General features: G+C 47.6%; 1 protein-coding gene across 1 annotated transcript in view; it reads left to right on the top strand.

The window, feature by feature from the left end:
* Window positions 1-21,523, top strand: part of NBEA (neurobeachin) — a 1,994,973-nt gene that overhangs the window by 886,998 nt on the left and 1,086,452 nt on the right.

Here is a 21,523-nt window from a genome sequence, read left to right on the forward strand (position 1 = left end):
AATAATTATAAGTTTAGCCATCTTAATAGGTTATAATGCTAGAATAGTCCACAGCTATTGTTGACCTAGTGACCAAATTGCTATGTCTTTGCTGTAAGTTTTATTTGGTATTGTGAAAATAAACATTTATACCCTCTATATCATTACAGATATTGTTGCTGTGCATTTCCTCAGCAGTTTCTTGATTGATGAAGGAAGGGAAGGTGGTTTTAAAGGAAGCTTTAAATTGCGGAAAATGGGCACAGTGTGAAGAGAATGGATTTTCGTTTGACTTAAAATTAGGGCTGCATGTTCACCGCTGTTAACACTGCGATTTACATGTTATTTATGTTTAAATCTGTTTATTATTATAAGAGCACGTCGTATACACATCCACATGAACAGGTAACCTGAAAAGCTTACAACATCAACTGTGCGGTGCTTACATTATATATTTTCCATTATCCCCAACATCCCTCCCCCTCCCATACCCAACTGCCGCCCCATTCTATACAGTGAACATTAATTAATATCTGTATCGCACCCCACCAACTTTCCGCTGCTCAGGTCAAACAGCACAGCCAAAGTCATATCAGAGGCATCACAGTTCCATTCTGCATGTTCTACCACAAAGGGCCTTGTTTCTTATAGCCCTTCGCCAGCTGCCGCCTCCTCTAATAGCTCTCTATTAGTTCATGTGTTATGTCTCAATCTTTGGCTCAAAAAGGATTCACTCTCAAGTACTACGCAGCATAGTGAAGTTTATCAGATATTGTGCCTTTTACCCTCCCCCCTCCTCTTTGCCTACCCTCCATCCTGTCCCCCCCTCCCCCCCCCCACACAGGAGTAAGTGCCATCTCACACAAATAAACAATGACAGAGGCCCGCCATCCCTAATTTAGTATTCTGCTTCGAGCTGTGGGTTGCAAAGTGTCCCAAAAGTTCGCCCATGTCTTCTGCAGGTGTTCTCCCTCCTTGGAGGACATGTCAGAAATCCCACGTCTTTCTAAGTTCAATAACTCGATCATTTGAGATCTCCATGCTCCCACAGTTGGGCCTTTTTCTTCTCTCCAGTGCAACAAAATGGTTCTCTTTCCCATCAGTATGGTTCTTCGCATGAAAGCCCCAAAGCCTGGAGGGGCAGGACGAACCCACCTATAGTCCCCAAACAACATCAGTGGCTGACTTTTGATCTGGCGACCCCAGTACCTCTGTGTCTCGCCAAGCACCCGGGACCAAAACAATCCCACTTGATGGCAAGACCAGAACATGTGTCCTAATGTTGCTGGAGCGTGGTCACACCAGGGACATGCAGCTGAGTCCCCAAAGCCAGCCTTGAAAGCTCGCGCTGGTGAAATATGCAGTCTAAGAATAAATTTGTAATCCATCTCCCAATAGCGGTTGAAGATAGAGTGTGTCCGTATGGTGGTCAAGTAATTACGCAGAAGCTCTGCTGTCACTTCTAGTGTCAGATCTTTGGCCCAACTCTGCGCTCTTGCCTGAAAATCTATGTCTTCAGTCGAGTCCTGCAAAAATCTGTGGTGATATTTGAGCGGTACTGCGTTCTGGGCTCCCAAAGTCAATGCCGTATTCAAGGTATCCTGAACGTCCTCACTCAAATTAATCCATCCCAGAGCTGCAACATAATGGCTCATCTGAAGATAAGCAAAACGATCGCTCTCTGTGAGTCCAAACTCCTGTTGTAGGTCTGCGAAAGATCTCAATTTCCCTTCATCTGACACCAGCTGATATACATACTGGATCCCCAGCGTCCTCCATCGACGAAATGCCACCGATGAGGAGCCTTCTGGGAAATCTGGATTATGATGCAGTGGCAAGAAAGGGGTGGCCCGCCAATCAAATCTGTGTCATTTACATAGCCATTTCCAGGCCGCTCTCGCTGCTGTAACCAATGGGTTCTGGCCCTCTCCTGTGCTTAACCCCCCTCCCGGGGCGTGCAATCTCCATCCCAAATGCACCGTAGGGACCAGAGCCTTCTCCAAAGCTATCACTGAAAAATCGCCTGTTCCCACTAGCCAGTCCCTGATGTGCCTCATTGCACTTGCTATGGTGAGATATCTTATGTTGAGCAATCCCATCCCCCCCTGTGGCCTCGGCTTCTGAAGGATATGAATTGGGAGCCTGGGTCTCTTCCCGTTCCACAGAAAGGTCTGCACAGCACAATGTAAAGCCCGCTCCTCCCCTCTCTTCAAGTATAAGGGCAGCATCTGAAACAAGTATAGCCATTTAGGGGCTATCATCATGTTAAACAGGCCTATTCGGCCCGAGAGTGATAAAGGGCAGGCTCCCCACAGCCTCAGCAGACGTCTAGTTTTGGTCAATAAGGGTCTTATGTTTGCCTCATACAGTGTCTCCAGGGCCCTAGGGATGACCACCCCCAAATATCGCAGTTGACCTGTCGCCCATTGTAATGGGAAGTTACCTCTCCAGTCTGATTGCAGTGTATCATCTAAAGCTATGGCCTTGGACTTAGATTTATTAAGGGAATAGCCCGAAAGGTCTCCATATTCCGTAATAGTGTGCAGGAGACACTCTAAAGAAGTCTGTGGGTCGCTCAGAAGTACCACTACATCATCCGCGTAAGCAAGTACCTTTAGCTCTCCCCTGCCAATCTCGATCCCCGCTATCCTGCGCTGTGCTCTGATCTTCACTAAGAGGGGTTCCAACGTTAAGAGAAAGAGCAGTGGAGACAAAGGGCAGCCTTGACGAGTGCCTCTCCCAATGTCGAATCCTGGAGTTCTAACTCCATTGACTCGAAGCATAGCTTGTGGGCGCGAGTAAAGTGTTTCTATCGCGTTAAGATATCACCCATGTAACCCTATGTCTCTTAGTGTTTCAAACAGGAATGGCCACTCTACTTGGTCAAATGCACGTTCCGCATCTATACTTACCACCATTTTCTGCGTACCTGGAGGGGAGTTAGCCAATAATGCAAGGATCAATTTGCGTGTGTTTAGGACCGATTGACGTCCCCGGACGAAGCCTACCTGATCTTCATGAACAAGACAGGGCATCAGAGGCGCTAATCTTTCTGCCAAGATGCGCGATAAGAGTTTAATCTCCACGTTAATCAGGGAGATGGGTCTGTAGGAGCCTGGATTCAGTAAATCTCTGTCTTTTTTGGGGATCAGACTTATGAGTGCCGTGTTTGCGTGTGGGGGGAAATGTCCCATTTCTACCACCGTGTTAAGGTATTCGGTCAAGGGCCCTACAACCTGTGTGTTCAGCAGTTTATAAAACTCTCCCGAGAGGCCATCTGGCCCCGGTGCTGAATATAATTTCAGCGAGCCTATCGCCTTTTGTAGTTCTTTGGCTGACACCGGGGCACTGAGGAGGCTTGCTTGGTCTGTGGAAATTTTCTCTAGTCCTACATCTTTCAAATACCCCTGTATAGTCTCCCGGGTTCCAATGTGCTCTTGCTTCCCTTTATATAAATTTGCAAAATGCTGGTAAAAATTTTGTGCAATCTCCTGGAGATCATATGTTATTCCTCCAGCCGTAGTGCGGAGCGCTGTGATGAAGTGTGGTTTGCGCGCGCCCCTCACAAGTCTAGCTACCATCCCTCCCGCCTTGTCTCCAAATTTGTGTAGTTTGTATTTTTTGTACAGGAGGGACCTCATTACCCGTTCATGCAGAAGGCTATTAAGTGCCACTCTGGTGGACATAAGTGTGTCATAGTTTGTCTGTGTCGGTGCCCCGGCATATGTCCGCCTCGCCGCTCTAAGCTGTTTCTCCAAGATAATTATTCCCTGGGCGATTTGCCGATTCCGCTTACTGACGTAAGCTATGGTCTCACCCCTGATCACAGCCTTTGCCGTGGACCAGAACAAGACCACGTCCTCCCGATGTTCCTGATTATGCGTGACAAATTCCTCCCACTTCTGTTGTAAATACTTTTTGAAGTCACTAGATGTGAACAAATATGCAGGAAACCTCCACCCCGGGGATTGTTGAAAAAAGGGGGCTGGTTCCAGATCCACCCAGATTAAAGAGTGGTCCGAGATTTCCTCGGGGCCTATAGAGGCATTTGTTACCCTGGGGAATTCGGTCTGTGACATGAGAACATAATCTATTCTGGACTGTATCCGATGGACCCTGAATGTATGGGTATAATCCCTCTCTTCTCCGTGTAATATTCTCCAGGGATCCACCAGTCCCATTTCCTGACAGAATGTTTCCAATACAGAAGGTGGAGCGGAGGATCGTGATTGTTGGCATTTGGAGCGGTCTAAAGCCGCGTCCATAACTTGGTTCATGTCCCCAGCCAGGATCAATGGAAGTGTACTATGCCCCCTGCATCTCGCCAGTAACTGCGCGAAGAAGTCTGAGGATGTTGTATTGGGACCATAAGCTGACACCACTAGCATCTCCCTCCCCTGTAAGTTGATCTTTATCCCTACCAATCTCCCTTCAGCATCTCTAAATTCAAGTTTAGCAGAGCACATGAGTGATTTATGAATTAATATGGCTACTCCTCCTCTCCTTCCCGTGGCTGGTGAGCAAAACACTTCCCCCACCCAGTGTCGGTTCAATTTTTCATGCTGCTCCTGGGACAATCTCGTCTCCTGGAGGCAGGCTATCCGCACCCCATGTCTGTGTAAAGCTGTTAGAATCTTGGTTCTCTTGATTGGGGAAGAGATACCACCCACATTCCAGGATATTATACGCACATTATTCTGAGCAGGACTGGATCTGTGACTGGGTATCTACGATGTTCTGCCAGCCTGAGTCTCCCGGGCACCCAGCCTTACCCAGGGGACTTTCCATATTCGCTACTGCTTTACCCACTGAGCCTCCCACACCCCAAAGAATGGGCAGCCTACCCCTGTCAAAAACTCTATAGTGTACATGTGTTTCCTGTGTGTATCCCTCTCCCAACAAACCCCCCTCCCCTAACTTCCCCTTATCCCCCCCTATCCCTTGCAACCAGCCTAGTTCCTGTACCCTATACATCCAGTTCTATTACTCAAAGAGGAGCCCCTTCCATGCCTGAGGCCTCCCCGCCCTAGAAGGTGCAAAACTTTCGAACCTCGCCCCTTAAGGGATGAAGACACTGAAGAAAGTTCACTCTCCCCCCATCTGTTCGTTCCGATCTGCTGGGCACTGCTCTAGCTCAGTGATGTATGTGTGCGCCGCTTCTGCGGAGTCGAACGTTTTCCAGCGGCCCTCGTGGCGAATCTTAAGCACTGCTGGATATATCAGCATAAATCTTGCCTGTAGCGCATGAAGTCGGCGGCACAGCGGCGTGAATTTCTTCCGGCGTTCCTGAAGGGAGGCAGAATTACTATTCTGCCTCCCTTCAGGAACGCCGGAAGAAATTCACGCCGCTGTGCCGCCGACTTCATGCGCTACAGGCAAGATTTATGCTGATATATCCAGCAGTGCTTAAGATTCGCCACGAGGGCCGCTGGAAAACGTTCGACTCCGCAGAAGCGGCGCACACATACATCACTGAGCTAGAGCAGTGCCCAGCAGATCGGAACGAACAGATGGGGGGAGAGTGAACTTTCTTCAGTGTCTTCATCCCTTAAGGGGTGAGGTTCGAAAGTTTTGCACCTTCTAGGGCGGGGAGGCCTCAGGCATGGAAGGGGCTTCTCTTTGAGTAATAGAACTGGCGGCCATCTTGATTTCGGCCTACGCGATGCACCCTCTCCAGACACAGGCCGACCGCATGATCAGACAAAGCGAACTCTGTTTTCAGCCACTGTTCCACAACTGTTGCCAGCACAGAATCCCCAATCGACTCAGGTAGGCCAATCAACTGCAGATTACTGCGCCTACCTCGGTTCTCTAGTTCATCCACCTTATCTGTAAGCGTTGTCACTGTGGTCTGTAACTGACGGATCTGCTGTTGCATTGGAGGGTTTGCGTCTTCCATCTCAGACACCCTATGCTCTAGGTCTCCGATCTGACGCGACTCCTCTGCCAGTCGCGTTTCAAAGTTTGCGATCTGCGTCGATATTCTTTCTAGCCTGGGTTCCAGCGCTTAGACTACTGCCGCGTTCAGTTGTGATAATTGCGCTAATTGTGCCTCCGAAAAAGGCGGCCCGCTTTGTTTCTGTGGCAAGTCCATGTCCGGGCCAACCGCCTTCAGCGATTCTTTGTCTTTCCTCGCCCCGCGCGCCGGCGTAGTTTTAGCTGGTTTTTCCATAAACTTATCCATCACTTAGTTAGCTGATGTTTTATGCCTTCTATTTAATCCGGGGCGAGGCGAAATCACTAGTTATTTGACGATATCGGGCGTTGGGCCTCGGAGAGCAGGAACTCACATCCTACTCCCTCAGCGCATCACGTGACCCCCCTTACATGTTATTTATTAGTGGCTAATACAATTAATTCTGCTGAAACATCTCCCATTTATCCCCTCCCAGCATCACTCCCACTTTCTCTTCCTCCTCTCTCCACCCTCAGTGTATGGTCCAGCATCTTTCTCTCTACTCTTCCCCCACCACCGCTTGTGGTTTGACACCTCCCCCTCTCTCAATACCTTCCCTTATGAGTCTGTCTGAAATCGGGTCTTCTCTTTGTCCCCAGCAGCAGTAGTGATACTTGTATACTTCCTGCAGCCTGCTCCAGAACTTTCTCTCTGACACTCCTGCATGGTCTGACACAACTTTCCGTTTCTGCGGGGGTGGTACGGTTAAGAGGGAAAGCACTGGAGCAGATTGTAAGCAGCTTATGTGACTGCTGCCACAGACCAATAGAAGACCATATTTAAGGTAGGTCCAGAGGGAATTGAGGGAGGGGAGTGGTGTAAGAGATGCCAGATCGTGCAACGGGGGTGGGGAGGGAAGGAGAGAGGGTGAGGTGCCAAAATGAGAGCAGGAAGGAGGGGAGCAGTGGAGCAGATACCACACCATGCATGTGTATGTATGTAGGAGGAGGGGAGGTTGAAAAGGATAGGGTGATAATGGATGTAGGGGTGGAAAGGAGGGGAGAGAGAGATGCTGACCAATGGGAAACACAGAAGACGGAGAGAGGTAGTGGACCTTGGGGTGGGGTGAAGGTAACAGAGAGAAAGATGCTGTACAATGGGAGGGAGAGTGGGAAGAGAGAGTTAAAATTTTTAGACTCAAGAGCGGTGGAGGGTGAGAGGGAAGGCTGAGAGAGGTAATGGACTTGGTGATATAAGGAAGGAAGGGAGAAAAGAAAGAGAGAAATAATGAATCTGAAATGGATGTGCGGGAGGGAGGAATGGGGAGAGGGACCCGGAGGCTGTAGAGAGGGAGATATTGGTCTTTTAATCAAGTAATTATTTGCGATTCTACATTTTTAATTGAAATACAGCCTTACTTAAAAAAAAAAAAATATATATATATATATATATATATATACAGTGGGGGAAATAAGTATTTGATCCCTTGCTGATTTTGTAAGTTTGCCCACTGACAAAGACATGAGCAGCCCATAATTGAAGGGTAGGTTATTGGTAACAGTGAGAGATAGCACATCACAAATTAAATCCAGAAAATCACATTGTGGAAAGTATATGAATTTATTTGCATTCTGCAGAGGGAAATAAGTATTTAATCCCTCTGGCAAACAAGACCTAATACTTGGTGGCAAAACCCTTGTTGGCAAGCACAGCGGTCAGACGTCTTCTGTAGTTGATGATGAGGTTTGCACACATGTCAGGAGGAATTTTGGTCCACTCCTCTTTGCAGATCATCTCTAAATCATTAAGAGTTCTGGGCTGTCGCTTGGCAACTCGCAGCTTCAGCTCCCTCCATAAGTTTTCAATGGGATTAAGGTCTGGTGACTGGCTAGGCCACTCCATGACCCTAATGTGCTTCTTCCTGAGCCACTCCTTTGTTGCCTTGGCTGTATGTTTTGGGTCATTGTCGTGCTGGAAGACCCAGCCACGACCCATTTTTAAGGCCCTGGCGGAGGGAAGGAGGTTGTCACTCAGAATTGTACGGTACATGGCCCCATCCATTCTCCCATTGATGCGGTGAAGTAGTCCTGTGCCCTTAGCAGAGAAACACCCCCAAAACATAACATTTCCACCTCCATGCTTGACAGTGGGGACGGTGTTCTTTGGGTCATAGGCAGCATTTCTCTTCCTCCAAACACGGCGAGTTGAGTTCATGCCAAAGAGCTCAATTTTTGTCTCATCTGACCACAGCACCTTCTCCCAATCACTCTCGGCATCATCCAGGTGTTCACTGGCAAACTTCAGACGGGCCGTCACATGTGCCTTCCGGAGCAGGGGGACCTTGCGGGCACTGCAGGATTGCAATCCGTTATGTCGTAATGTGTTACCAATGGTTTTCGTGGTGACAGTGGTCCCAGCTGCCTTGAGATCATTGACAAGTTCCCCCCTTGTAGTTGTAGGCTGATTTCTAACCTTCCTCATGATCAAGGATACCCCACGAGGTGAGATTTTGCGTGGAGCCCCAGATCTTTGTCGATTGACAGTCATTTTGTACTTCTTCCATTTTCTTACTATGGCACCAACAGTTGTCTCCTTCTCGCCCAGCGTCTTACTGATGGTTTTGTAGCCCATTCCAGCCTTGTGCAGGTATATGATCTTGTCCCTGACATCCTTAGACAGCTCCTTGCTCTTGGCCATTTTGTAGAGGTTAGAGTCTGACTGATTCACTGAGTCTGTGGACAGGTGTCTTTCATACAGGTGACCATTGCCGACAGCTGTCTGTCATGCAGGTAACGAGTTGATTTGGAGCATCTACCTGGTCTGTAGGGGCCAGATCTCTTACTGGTTGGTGGGGGATCAAATACTTATTTCCCTCTGCAGAATGCAAATAAATTCATATACTTTCCACAATGTGATTTTCCGGATTTAATTTGTGATGTGCTATCTCTCACTGTTACCAATAACCTACCCTTCAATTATGGGCTGCTCATGTCTTTGTCAGTGGGCAAACTTACAAAATCAGCAAGGGATCAAATACTTATTTCCCCCACTGTATATATATATATATATATATATATATATATATATATTACAAGTCTGTAATGATTTTCATTAAAAATTTTATATATATATATATATATATAAAATTTTTAATGAAAATCATTACAGACTTGTTTTGAAATTTGAGAAATTTTGAATGCAGCTTTTTCTCTTGTAAATCTATTAATCTGATGAAATTGAATGGAGAAGGAACTATCTCACTGGTTTGTCACATCAAATAATATTGTTTTCCATCTCAAGAGAAAGATATGGAGGTAAAAAAAAAAATTGAGCTCCTAGCCTATGTGGTAAAAGATCAGTATGCTGGGTTCCAGGAGAGGGAAAGATTGGCCAAGTTGAGTTTAAAACTTAAAGTTAAGTGTATACTATGTAAAATGAATAAAGCCAGAACCTGTATAAATGAGAGTCTATACATGTGAGTCTAATTCAATATTGTGCAGTGTAACATCATGAGAACTTCAGCAGTGTGTGCTGTCTGAATACTCCATGCTGTGATCAGTTCATTCAGGAGGAGATGCACAGAACTGCGGCACTGTTCCCTGTAGTGCTGGAAAATACTGACGGGAACACTTGATCATTTTATTTATTTATTTATTTATTTATTTATTTATTTTTAGCGACCAATGCTCAATACTAACAGCATGCAAATTATATGCATACTGTTAGTGTTGAGAATTGCTCGGTAAAGGGGTCTGAACATTCCTGGTGCATGCCCACAAGAGCTGTATGATAGGTACTGCTCTTGTGCACAATTCCTGTAAATGGGGAGGAGTGGGCTCCTGTTGCGCTTAATTCCCTGGTGGTCCAGTAGAACCTCTCCTGACTCCCTCAACCTAAAAAAAATTCCATGGTGGTCTGGTGAACCCCTCCTGACCCCCCCCCCCAAAAAGAAAAAAACAAATAAACAAAAAAAGAAATCATCCCAGTGGTCCTGTGGGCAAATTACCTAAACCCCTCCCCCCCCCCCAAAAAAAAAATAGCCTGGTGGTTCAGTGGGCCCACTGACCCCTGACCCTCCTAGTCACCACTGCTGTTCTCCTGCTCTCAAATTATCCCAAGTGATATCTAGGTTACTGGGGCCATACTCCCAGTGGTCCCGCAGTTGCCAGAAAGCACTCACAGTCCCAACACACAAACGACCAGGATTCTCAGTCCAGACAAGGGAAATAAACTTAAACTGTTTATTGTCTTAAAAATTGAACAGTATACAAAAAAATGTGCAATCAGCAAACAGTAACAAGTAACTGAAATATGGATCAATTATAACTATCTAAACATTTGTTTACTTTCTAAAAAGTACCGTAGAAGATCAGGACATATAATTCACCAAGCCTCAGCAAATAGATTTGTCTCTTTTTTTTTCTCCCTGGCTAAAACTGAACTCAAAACCTGTAGCTGCTTGTTAGCTTCAAACTCCAGGCCAAACAGAGCCCATAACACAACATTTAAAAAATATACTGCCTCTTGCATCTTGCTTCCTGTTGATGTTAAGCTAAAGAAAATAGGCATTCATTCTCTGTAACAGTTCTACAGCAGAGAAACACCATCTACTGGCCAAGTAGGAGAAATACACTTCAAGACATAATTAATGCAGGAAAATATCCAATACATTTTACAGGCTTAAAACACACTGTTTCTTCACAGATGCTTGCTCCCTGTTGCCTCTGGGCCTGTTCTCTTCAGATGACTGCACTCTGCACCTGCCTGGTGCATCCAGGATGCACTAGAAGGGGGTCTATGTACCGTGTAAGTATTATCTGCCCAGGTGGGGGGGGGGGGGGGTCTCAAGAAACAGTGCATCCCAGGATGCACTGGGCAGGGGCTATGTGCCAACATTTTGAGGAGGGTGGGCCAAGAGGCTGAAGGGAGTAGGCATTCCTCCTGCCTCTGACAGATGAAGTATAGGGTAAAGTAAATCAAAATAATGGGGATAAGGAAGATGAATTCACATTATTGTGAAATATAGGGGTCATTTTATTTATTTATTCATTCTTGTATTCCACAGTTATCCAAAAACAAATTCTCCTACGACAAGCAGGCTTGCTTATTCTCAGAGGAGGGTAGATGCCATCCTGCTTTGCCCGGCCTGGCAAATTTGCCATAGAAAAAACTATAGTTTCTAGGAATGCGAGCCGCGAGTGCCTTCCCGCCTGCCTTGTGAACCATGCCTGCCTTAGTTTCGCTTTTTCTGCGTGAGGAGCAGCTTATTTTTGTGATGGCTCCTCACATGCCCTGTTAGAGCGTTTATTTGTTTTTTGAGTGCCTTTTGGCGGTTTTCTACCTGCTCCCTTTTGCTTTAAAAAAAAAAAAAATCCTTTATTTTTTAGTTTTTGCCCCGCATATAAGTTTCCTTTATTTTTTGACGTGGGCCGTTTTTAGGTTTCTTTCTTTTGTGCCTTTTCCCACTTTTTCAGACACCATTGCGTCTTTTGATTTGGCTGGTGCAGTTTTTCATTCCATGTCCACAAAGACTCTCAGTTGCTTCAAGCATTGTACTCTGTGCAACCAGATCATCTTGGGAAAGGACATCCACTCTTGGTGTCTTCAGTGCCTTGGGCCCATCCATAGCCCTGCCAACTGTGTCTTCTGCCTTCGTATGAAGAAGAGGACCCAGGTTTCCCGAGAGGTTCAATGCACAAAGATTTTTGGAGCCAGGTTTGGTTCCTCAACACAGGCATCGATATCGAGGTCGGAGGTGTCGCCATCGATGTTGAGCGTCACATCGACATCAGGAGTCCAGGTAAGGATGACTGTTTTGAGACCCCCGTGACATTGGGAGCAGTGAGACATCGAGTGGGTCTCCACCTGTTTCAAAGTCTTATGCTATGCAGGCCCCCTGGGACCGTCCATTTTCGGACCCGACCCCGAGGTGACAGGAGGATTCAACATAGGTGACATGCATCGGGTGAAAGCCAAGAAGCACTGTCACTGATCTCCCTTGATACATGATGTCAGGAGCTCTGGGGCACCGAGGGATTCGGCACCCGAGAAGCGTCAACACTGGGAGGACTGCTCCCCCTTTATCCAGGAGATGCCAATGTGTGTGTCTCCAAGCAGCTGAGATCCTGCTCCTGCTCCGGCATCAGCAGTTCTGTACGTGCTTCGGCCCCACCTGGCCCTCAGCCTGCTGTGTCGACAGCCACTCAGGCTGGCACCCCTCGACGTCGGTGGAGGAAGCTTCGCCAGAGTTGAGATGGGAGCCAGTTTATCAACGCCGCTCTTGAGAATATGGGTCCTCGGCATCAAGGCAGGCCCGGTCGCGGACATCCCTCAGAGAAATGCTATCCGACACCGAAGAGGAGCGCTAATAAGAATCAGAAGAGGATTCCAGGTACTTTTCCTCCTATGGGATTCTTTCTGAGCCCTCCCCTCCACCTGAGAGGAGACTGTCTCCACCTGAGAGCCTCTCTTTCACCTCTTTTGTACGGGAAATGGCTGATACCATTCCATTCCCCATAGAAGTGGAGGATGAGCCCAGGGCCAAGATGCTCGAGGTCCTGGACTACACCTCCCCTCCTAAGGAGGCAGTGATGGCTCCTCATCACGAGGTACTCTAGGCAGTCCTCGTACGGAACTGGGCATCCCCTCTATCCCTGTGGTCCCCAAGAAAATTGACACCCAGTATGAGATCCACTGTGAACCTGGGTTTGTGAGGTCCCAGTTACCTCATGATTCCATGGTGGTGGACTCTGCACTCAAGACAGCCAAGAGTACTAGGAACTATGCCTCAGCTCCCCCAGGTAGAGAAGCTAGAACCCTGGACTCTTTTGGGAGAAAGATGTATCAGGCCTCTATGCTCATCACCTGTATCCAGTCATACCAGCTCTTCATGAGCGTGTACTTGTCTTGCGGATCTTGGTGAGGCAGCTATCAGACTTGGTCGATGTGCTCCAGAGCTGGCCATCCCGTTTCGTCAGTTGGTCAAGCAGCAGAAGGTGTATCACAAGTTGTTGGCCAGAGGCAGTTATGATACTTTTGACGTGGCATCCTTTATCTCTGCCCAAGGTATAGCAAGGCTGCGTGCTTCTGACTTGGAACATTCTGTTCAGCAGAGGTTGGCGGATGCCCCTTGCCAGGGGGATAACCTTTTTGGAGAGAAGATTGAGGAGGTCACTGACCAAATCAAGAAGCATACAGATACCATATCTTCTCTTTCCTGACGGGCATCTTCTGCATCTGCCTCCTCATCTAGGAGGTATTTTGGTAAGTCACAGAGTGCTCTCTATTACTACTCTAGGCGTAGGTACATTCCTGCGGCTTGCCAGCTTGCTCAGGCTCAGCCCCATTGTGCGCCTAAGGTCCTTTCTGCTCCCCAGTCAAAGCAAGGAATGATCTTTTGACTGACTCCAGCAGAGCATAGCTGCAGTCAAAGTGTCCGTCCCGGACGACTTGCCGGTTGGGGGGAGGTTAAATTTTTTTCCCCAAAGGTGGCCTCTCATAACCTTCAACCAGTGGGTTGTTCAGATAGTCCTACACAGTCTCGGATACACCCTCAATTTGGTTTCCAAACCTACAAATTGTCCACCGAGAGCCCATTCTTTCAGCTCTCACCACAAGCATGTACTTGCAGAGGAACTCTCCACCCTTCTCAAGACCCATGTGGTCAAACCCATTCCACCAGGGGATGAAGGTAAGGAATTCTATTCCAGGTACTTCCTTTGTGCTGAAAAAGACGGGGGATGCATCCCATCCTAGAACTAAGGGGCCAAGAACAAATTCCTAGGCCCCGAATAGTTCAGGATGGTTTCCCTAGGCACCTTTTTTTTCCATGATTCAGGAAAACGATTGGCTACGTTCTCTGGACTTGAAGGATGCATATACACATGTCCCGATACTTCCATCCAACTGGAAGTATCTTCGGTTTCTGCTGGGAACACTTCACTTTCAGTACTGCCTTTTGGCCTTGCGTTAGCTCCCAGGGTCTTTACCAAGTGTCTAGCAGTAGCCCCTTTACACATTCTCTTCCTTGCCCTGTCCCTTCCTAATCTTTTTCCCCTCCCCCTACCGCTGTCTACCACTGGAACTCACTGCCCACCCATGTCCTCTCCCATCTTGCTCACTACTGCAATACCCTACTCACCCCCGTCCCTCACCACCTCACCATCTCTCCTGTCCCCCTCCTCCTTCCTAGCTCTCAACCTTCAACACTTCCTTCCTGCCATTAACCCATCCCCATTCCTCCTAAGCGCATCCCGTCTTCGTCGCCTTCGTCGCCCTACCTCCCCCACCCTCCTCCGCACTCTCTTGCTCCTCCTCCTGCTATCCGCAGGAGACATCAATCCCAATCCAGGTCCCCCACACCTGTCCTCGTCCTATCCATGCAAACGTTTCCGGGATGTCTCCAATCTCATATCTATTCCCCTCCTCCCCCCCTCTTCCCTCCCCTTCTCATGTGCACTGTGGAATGCCCACTCGGTCTGCAACAAACTTCCCTTCACCCACGATCTCTTCATCTCTCATTCCCTTCACCTGCTTGCCCTAACTGAAACCTGGCTCTCCCCTGACAACTCTGCCTCAGTTGCGGCTCTATGCCATGGAGGCTATCTCTTCTCCCATACTCCCCGCCTAGTTGGCCGTGGAGGAGGCGTCGGGTTACTACTCTCGCCCTCCTGTAGCTTCCAACCCCTCCTCCTACCACAGTCTCACTGCTTCTCATCCTTTGAAGTCCACTCCATCCGTCTATTCTACCCGTTGCCACTCAGAGTGGCAGTCATTTACCGCCCCCCTGATAAATCCCTCCCTTCCTTCCTCACCGACTTCGATGCCTGGCTTTCTGTTTTTATTGAACCCTCATCTCCATCCCTCATTCTCGGAGACTTCAACATACACGTTGATGACCTGTCCAACTCTCACGCTTCTCAGTTCCTCACTCTAACATCCTCCTTCAACCTCCAGCTATGTTCCACCACCCCTACTCACCGTGATGGCCATTGCCTTGACCTCGTCCTCTCCTCTTCCGGCTCACCCTCCAATTTCCACACCTCAGCTCTTCCTGTCTCTGATCATCACCTGATCACCTTCACACTTCTTCACCCTCCCCCTCAGCCCCGCCCAACATTAACCACTACTTCCAGGAATCTCCAGATTATTGACCCTCCCACCTTATCATCTAGTATTTCTAATCTCCTCCCCTCCATCATGTCCTCCGAGTCTGTTGACGAGGCTGTCTCCGCTTACAATGCCACTCTCTCCTCTGCTCTGGACACCCTTGCACCATCCACCTCCCGTCCCACAAGGCGTACTAATCCCCAGCCCTGGCTGACCCCTTGCATCCGTTACCTTCGCTCCTGCGCCCGATCTGCTGAACGCCTCTGGAGGAAATCTCGCACCCATTCAGATTTCCTTCACTACAAATTCATGCTATCCTCCTTCCAGTCCTCACTATTCCTTGCCAAACAGGACTATTACACCCAATTGACTAATTCTCTCAGCTCTAACCCTCGTCGTCTCTTCGCCACCCTTAACTCCCTCCTCAAAGTGCCCTCCGCTCCCACCCCCCCGTCACTCTCTCCTCAATCACTGGCTGACTACTTCCGCGACAAGGTGCAAAAGATCAACCTTGAGTTCACTACCAAGCCACCTCCTCCTCTTCACCCTTCAACCCTCTCCCTCAACCAACCAACCCAGACCTCCTTCTCCTCCTTTCCTGATATCTCCGAGGAGGAAACCGCCCGCCTTCTTTCCTCCTCAAAATGCACCACTTGTTCCTCTGATCCCATCCCTACCAACTTACTTAACACCATCTCTCCTATTATCACCCCCTCCATCTGTCATATCCTCAACCTCTCTCTCTCCACTGCAACTGTCCCCGACACCTTCAAGCATGCTGTAGTCACGCCCCTCCTCAAAAAACCATCACTAGACCCTACCTGTCCCTCCAACTACCGCCCCATCTCCCTCCTACCCTTCCTCTCCAAGACACTTGAGCGCGCAGTCCACAGCCGCTGCCTTGATTTTCTCTCCTCTCATGCCATCCTTGATCCGCTTCAATCCGGTTTTCGCCCTCTTCACTCGACAGAAACAGCACTTTCTAAAGTCTGTAATGACCTGTTCCTTGCCAAATCCAGAGGCCACTACTCCATCCTCATCCTCCTGGATCTATCCGCCGCTTTTGACACTGTCAATCATGACTTACTTCTTGCCACACTGTCCTCATTTGGGTTCCAGGGCTCTGTCCTCTCCTGGTTCTCCTCCTATCTCTCCCACCGCACCTTCAAAGTTCACTCTCATGGATCTTCCTCCACCCCCATCCCCTTATCTGTTGGTGTTCCCCAGGGATCGGTCCTTGGACCCCTTCTCTTCTCAATCTACACCTCTTCCCTGGGCTCCCTGATCTCATCTCATGGTTTCCAGTATCATCTCTATGCTGATGACACCCAACTGTATCTCTCCACACCAGACATCACCGCGGAGACCCAGGCAAAGGTATCGGCCTGCTTATCCGACATTGCTGCCTGGATGTCCAACCGCCACCTGAAACTGAACATGTCCAAGACCGAGCTTATCGTCTTTCCACCAAAACCCACTTCTCCTCTTCCTCCACTTTCTATCTCAGTTGATAACACCCTCATCCTCCCCGTCTCATCTGCCCGCAACCTCGGAGTCATCTTTGACTCCTCTCTCTCCTTCTCTGCGCATATCCAGCAGATAGCCAAGACCTGTCGCTTCTTCCTCTTTAACATCAGCAAAATTCGCCCTTTCCTCTCTGAACACACCACCCGAACTCTCGTCCACGCTCTCATTACCTCTCGCCTGGACTACTGCAACTTACTCCTCACCGGCCTCCCACTTAGCCATCTATCCCCCCTTCAGTCTGTTCAGAACTCTGCTGCACGTCTCATATTCCGCCAGAACCGATATACTCATATCACCCCTCTCCTCAGGTCACTTCACTGGCTTCCGATCAGATACCGCATTCAATTCAAGCTTCTCCTTCTTACCTACAAATGCACTCAGTCTGCTGCCCCTCACTACCTCTCTACCCTCATCTCCCCTTACGTTCCCGCCCGTAACCTCCGTTCACAGGATAAATCCCTCCTCTCAGTACCCTTCTCCACCACCGCCAACTCCAGGCTCCGCTCATTCTGCCTCGCCTCACCCTACGCTTGGAACAACCTTCCTGAACCCTTACGCCAAGCCCCCTCCCTGCCCATCTTCAAGTCTTTGCTTAAAGCCCACCTCTTCAATGCTGCGTTCGGCACCTAACCCTTACCGTTCAGTGAATCCAGAATGCCCCAATTTGACTGCCCCTATCGGACCGACCGTTCACTTGTCTATTAGATTGTAAGCTCTTTGAGCAGGGACTGTCTCTCTTTGTTAAATTGTACAGCGCTGCGTAACCCTAGTAGCGCTCTAGAAATGTTAAGTAGTAGTAGTAGTAGTAGTAGTCGCAGCATCACTATGCAGACTGGGAGTTTGTGTTTCCTTATCTCGATGATTGGCTGTTGAAGAACAGTTTGAAGGATGGTGCTTGGGAGTCTATGCGGATGACTATTCGGGTGCTGGAGCTATTAGGGTTCGTAATAAAATATCCCAAGTCTCATATCCATTCAGTTCAACAAATGGAGTTTATAGGAGCCGTGCTCAATAAAAAGAATGTCCGAGCCTTCCTTCCAGAGGCACGTGCCGTCAACCTTCTCTCCCTTGTGTCCAAGTTTTGGACATCGCAGCAGGTCACAGCTCGGCAGATGTTGAGATTGTTGGGCCACAAGGCTTCCACAGTGTACGTTACACCCATGGTATGCCTGCACATGAGCTCTGCTCAATGGACCCTGACTTTTCAGTAGTATCAAGCCACGGGGAATCTAGAGGATGTTATCCAAGTGTCCCTGGAGTTTGTATGCTCTCTTCAATGGTGAACAATACAGTCCGATTTGATCTTGGGACTTCCATTCCAAATTCCTCAGCTGCAAAAAGTGCTGACAATGGATGCATTTCTTCTGGGATAGGGAACTCATGTAGATGGCCTTCATATTCAAGAAGCTTTGTCCCTCCAGGAAGTGAATCTTCAGATCAATCCCCTGGAGCTTCAAGAGATCTGGAACGCTCTAAAGGCTTTCAGAGATTGGCTGTCCCATTAAATTATTCTAATTAAAACAGACAATCAGATTGCAATGTATTACACCAACAAGCGGGGGGGGGGGGGGGAGGGGGCACTGGATCTCACCCTCTGTGTCAGGAAGCCGTCCAGATGTGGTATTGGGCTCGCTAACACGGCATGTTTCTCCAAGCTATTTATCTGATGGTCATAAACAACGACCTGGCCGACAGGCTGAGCAGGATAATGCAACCCCACGAGTGGCCTCTATGGGTATAGCCCGCAAGATCTTCCAAGTGTGGGGCACCCCCTTGGTGGATGTTTTTACCACTCAGATCAACCACAAGGTCCCTTAGTTCTGTTCCATGCTCCAAGCCCAAGACAGACTAGCGTCAGATGCCTTCTTTCTACATTGGGTACAGGCCTTCTGTATGCGTATCCTCCAGTAGCTGTAGTTGGAAAGACTTTGTTGAAACTCAGTCAAGACCGTGGAACCATGATTCTGATTGCGCCGTACTGGCTGCGCCAGATATGGTTCCCTCTTCTTCTGGAATTGTCCTCCGAAGAACTGTGGAAGTTGGAGTGTTTTCTGACCCTCATAACACAGACTGAGGGGTCGCTGCCACATCCCAACCTCCAGTCTCTGGCTCTCATGGTCTGGATGTTGAGAGCCTAGAATTTGCTTCCTTAGGTCTTTCGGAGGGTGTCTCCCGAATCTTGCTTGCTTCCAGGAATGACTCCACTAAGAGGTGTTATTCTTTTAAATGGAGGAGGTTTGCCATCTGGTGTGACAGCAAGGTCTTAGATACCCTTTCTTGTCCTACACAGACCCTGCTTGAATACCTTGTACATTTATCAGAGTCTGGTCTCAAGACCAACTCCCTTAGGGTTCACCTTAGTTCAATTAGTGCTTATCATCAACGTGTAGAAGGTAAGCCTATCTCTGAACAGCCTCTAGTTGTTCGCTTCATGAGAGGTTTGCTTTTGTCAAAGCCCCCAGTTAAACCTTCGCCAGTGTCATGGGATCTCAATATCGTTCTCACCCAGTTGATGAAAGCTCCTTTTGAGCCACTGAATTCTTGCTATCTGAAGTATTTGAACTGGAAGGTCGTTTTCTTGGTCATTTTTACTTCAGCTCGTAGGGTCAGTGAGCTTCATACCTTAGTTGTGGATGCACCTTATACTAAGTTTCATCACAACAGAGTAGTCCTCCACATGCATCCCAAGTTCCTGCTGAAAGTGGTGTCTGAGTTCCATCTGAACCAGTCGATTGTCTTGACAACATTCTTTCCCTAACCTCATGCCCATCCTGACGAAAGCAGCTTGTACGCCTTGAACTGCAAGAGAGCGTTGGCCTTTTTACATGGAGCGGACGGAGCCCTTCAGACAGTCCACCCAGTTTTTTGTTTCTTATGATTCCAACAGGATGGGGATCACCATCGGTAAACGTACCATATCTAATTGGCTAACAGGTTGTATTTCCTTCACTTAAGCTCAGGCTGGGCTGTCTTTGGAAGGCCATGTCACAGCTCATAATGTCAGAGCCATGGCTGTGTCTGTAGCCCACTTGAAGTGAGCCTCCATTGAAGAGATTTGCAAGGTTGCAATGTGGTCTTCAGTCCACACATTCACATCTCACTACTGCCTTGAACAGGATACCTGACGTGACAGTCGGTTTGGGAACTCAGTGTTGCAGAATCTGTTTGGGGTCTAGAATCCAACTCCACCCTCCTAAAAGCTGTAGTTTTTTTTATTTGGCAAAATTGCTGGGCCGGGCAACGCAGAACTGCATCTACCCACTTGTGAGAATAAGAACCCTGCTGTCCTCGGAGAATACCTGCTACAGGTAAGTATCTTCGCTTTTCGGTTCAGCGTGGCTTACATAGTGAGGTTAGAAGGGAATGTGAATAAACATTACATTACATTAACAGAGTAGTGTTTGCACCAGACAGTGTTTGTAGCCTACATAGTGAAGTTAGAAAGGAATGCGAATAAACATTTCATTACATTAGCAGAGTAGTTCTTGCACCAGTAATTTGTGTGATTAGTCATAATATTTCTTGAACAGGTATGTTTTTAGTACTTTTCTTAATTGGAGGTAGTTTGTGATGCTTCTTATGACCTTGGGAATTGAGTTCCACCATTTGGTTCATTATCATCGAATGTACTAGCAGCCAAAATTATTGTCTTGGAAAATAATCTCCGATTCTTCTCAGTTTCCACAGAGTTCTGAAGCACTTTGAGGTGACTGCTGATACTTGGTTCTCTAGAGACAGATGTTTGTAGAGGATAATTTCTAATGCTTTTACTCGTGTTTCAGTTGGGTATGTTTGTTGATCGATCATGATGTTTAGATAAGAAGTGGGATTGTGTGGGCTAGGTAGAACTAGGAATTTGGTTTTATCTTTGTTTACTTTTAGTTTGAAAGTTGTGGCCCAGTTTTCCATAATTTCCAGACCTCTTTAAACTTTATCCAGTTTTTCTGTGATGATGTTTTTAAACAGTATATATATAGTGACATCATCAGCGTATATAAATGGGTTAAATCCCATTTTTCCTAATGTTTTGCCGAGTGGAGCCATCATTACATTGAATAATATGGGTGATACTGGTGAACCTTGTGGCACTCCGCATTCTGGGATCCAGGGGGGCTGAAAGCTGATTGGCCATCTTTACCAGGTAGGATCTCTGGTCCTTAGAAAGCCATTGAACCAGGCTGCCACAGCCGCAGTTATCCCTATGTTGTCGAGCAGGGTCATTAGTATATTGTGGTCTACTAGGTCAAAAGCGCTTGACATATCAAATTGTAGTAGTAGGATGTTCTGTCCTTGGCATATTATTCTTCTGAATGTTGTAATCAGAGTAGTTAAGACTGTCTGAGTGCTGTATTATGGTCTGAACCCTGACTTAGAGCTGTGAAGGATTGAGAAATGTGTCAGGTAATCCATTAGTTGTGCTAATAGACCCTTTATTGTTTTGGTCAGTAATGGTATTGAGGCTACTGGTCTGTAATTTGTGAGTTCACTGATCTTGCTGGTGGCATTCTTGGGTGTTGGTGTAAATATAATGTCACCCTTATCAGGGGGGAAATGGCCATTCGATAGCATGTATTCTATGTGTTCAGTAAAGGTACCTATGAGCCAGTCTGGTGGGGTTTTCATCATATAGTTAGGGCAGCAGTCTAATAGGCAGTTTGCTTGTGCGTATTTTGGCAGTAGCATTTTAACTGAGCTGGTCGTAGGTATTTTAAAAGCGTATCAGATTCTGTCTGCATTGATTTAGTCATTGTCAGTTTCATATTCATGTAAGAAATCTGAGATGAATGTTTGTGTTGTTGTAAGGTTTGATCTTATTTTTAGTGATTTTTGTTTGAGATATTGTGCCTGTGCGTCAACTGTTGGTGGTGGTTCGTTGTTGCTAATAAGGCTTGTGTGTTTAATACACTGTTAATGAGTTCATATACTTTTTTCGTATCGATCTGTTCTTGGCCTACATATGTGCTGTGGTAGCCTGCTTTAGCTCTCTTTATCTTGTGTTTGTGTGTTATTAAA

Source organism: Microcaecilia unicolor, chromosome 4 (genome assembly GCF_901765095.1).
Source record: "Microcaecilia unicolor chromosome 4, aMicUni1.1, whole genome shotgun sequence".
Lineage (NCBI taxonomy): Eukaryota > Metazoa > Chordata > Amphibia > Gymnophiona > Siphonopidae > Microcaecilia > Microcaecilia unicolor.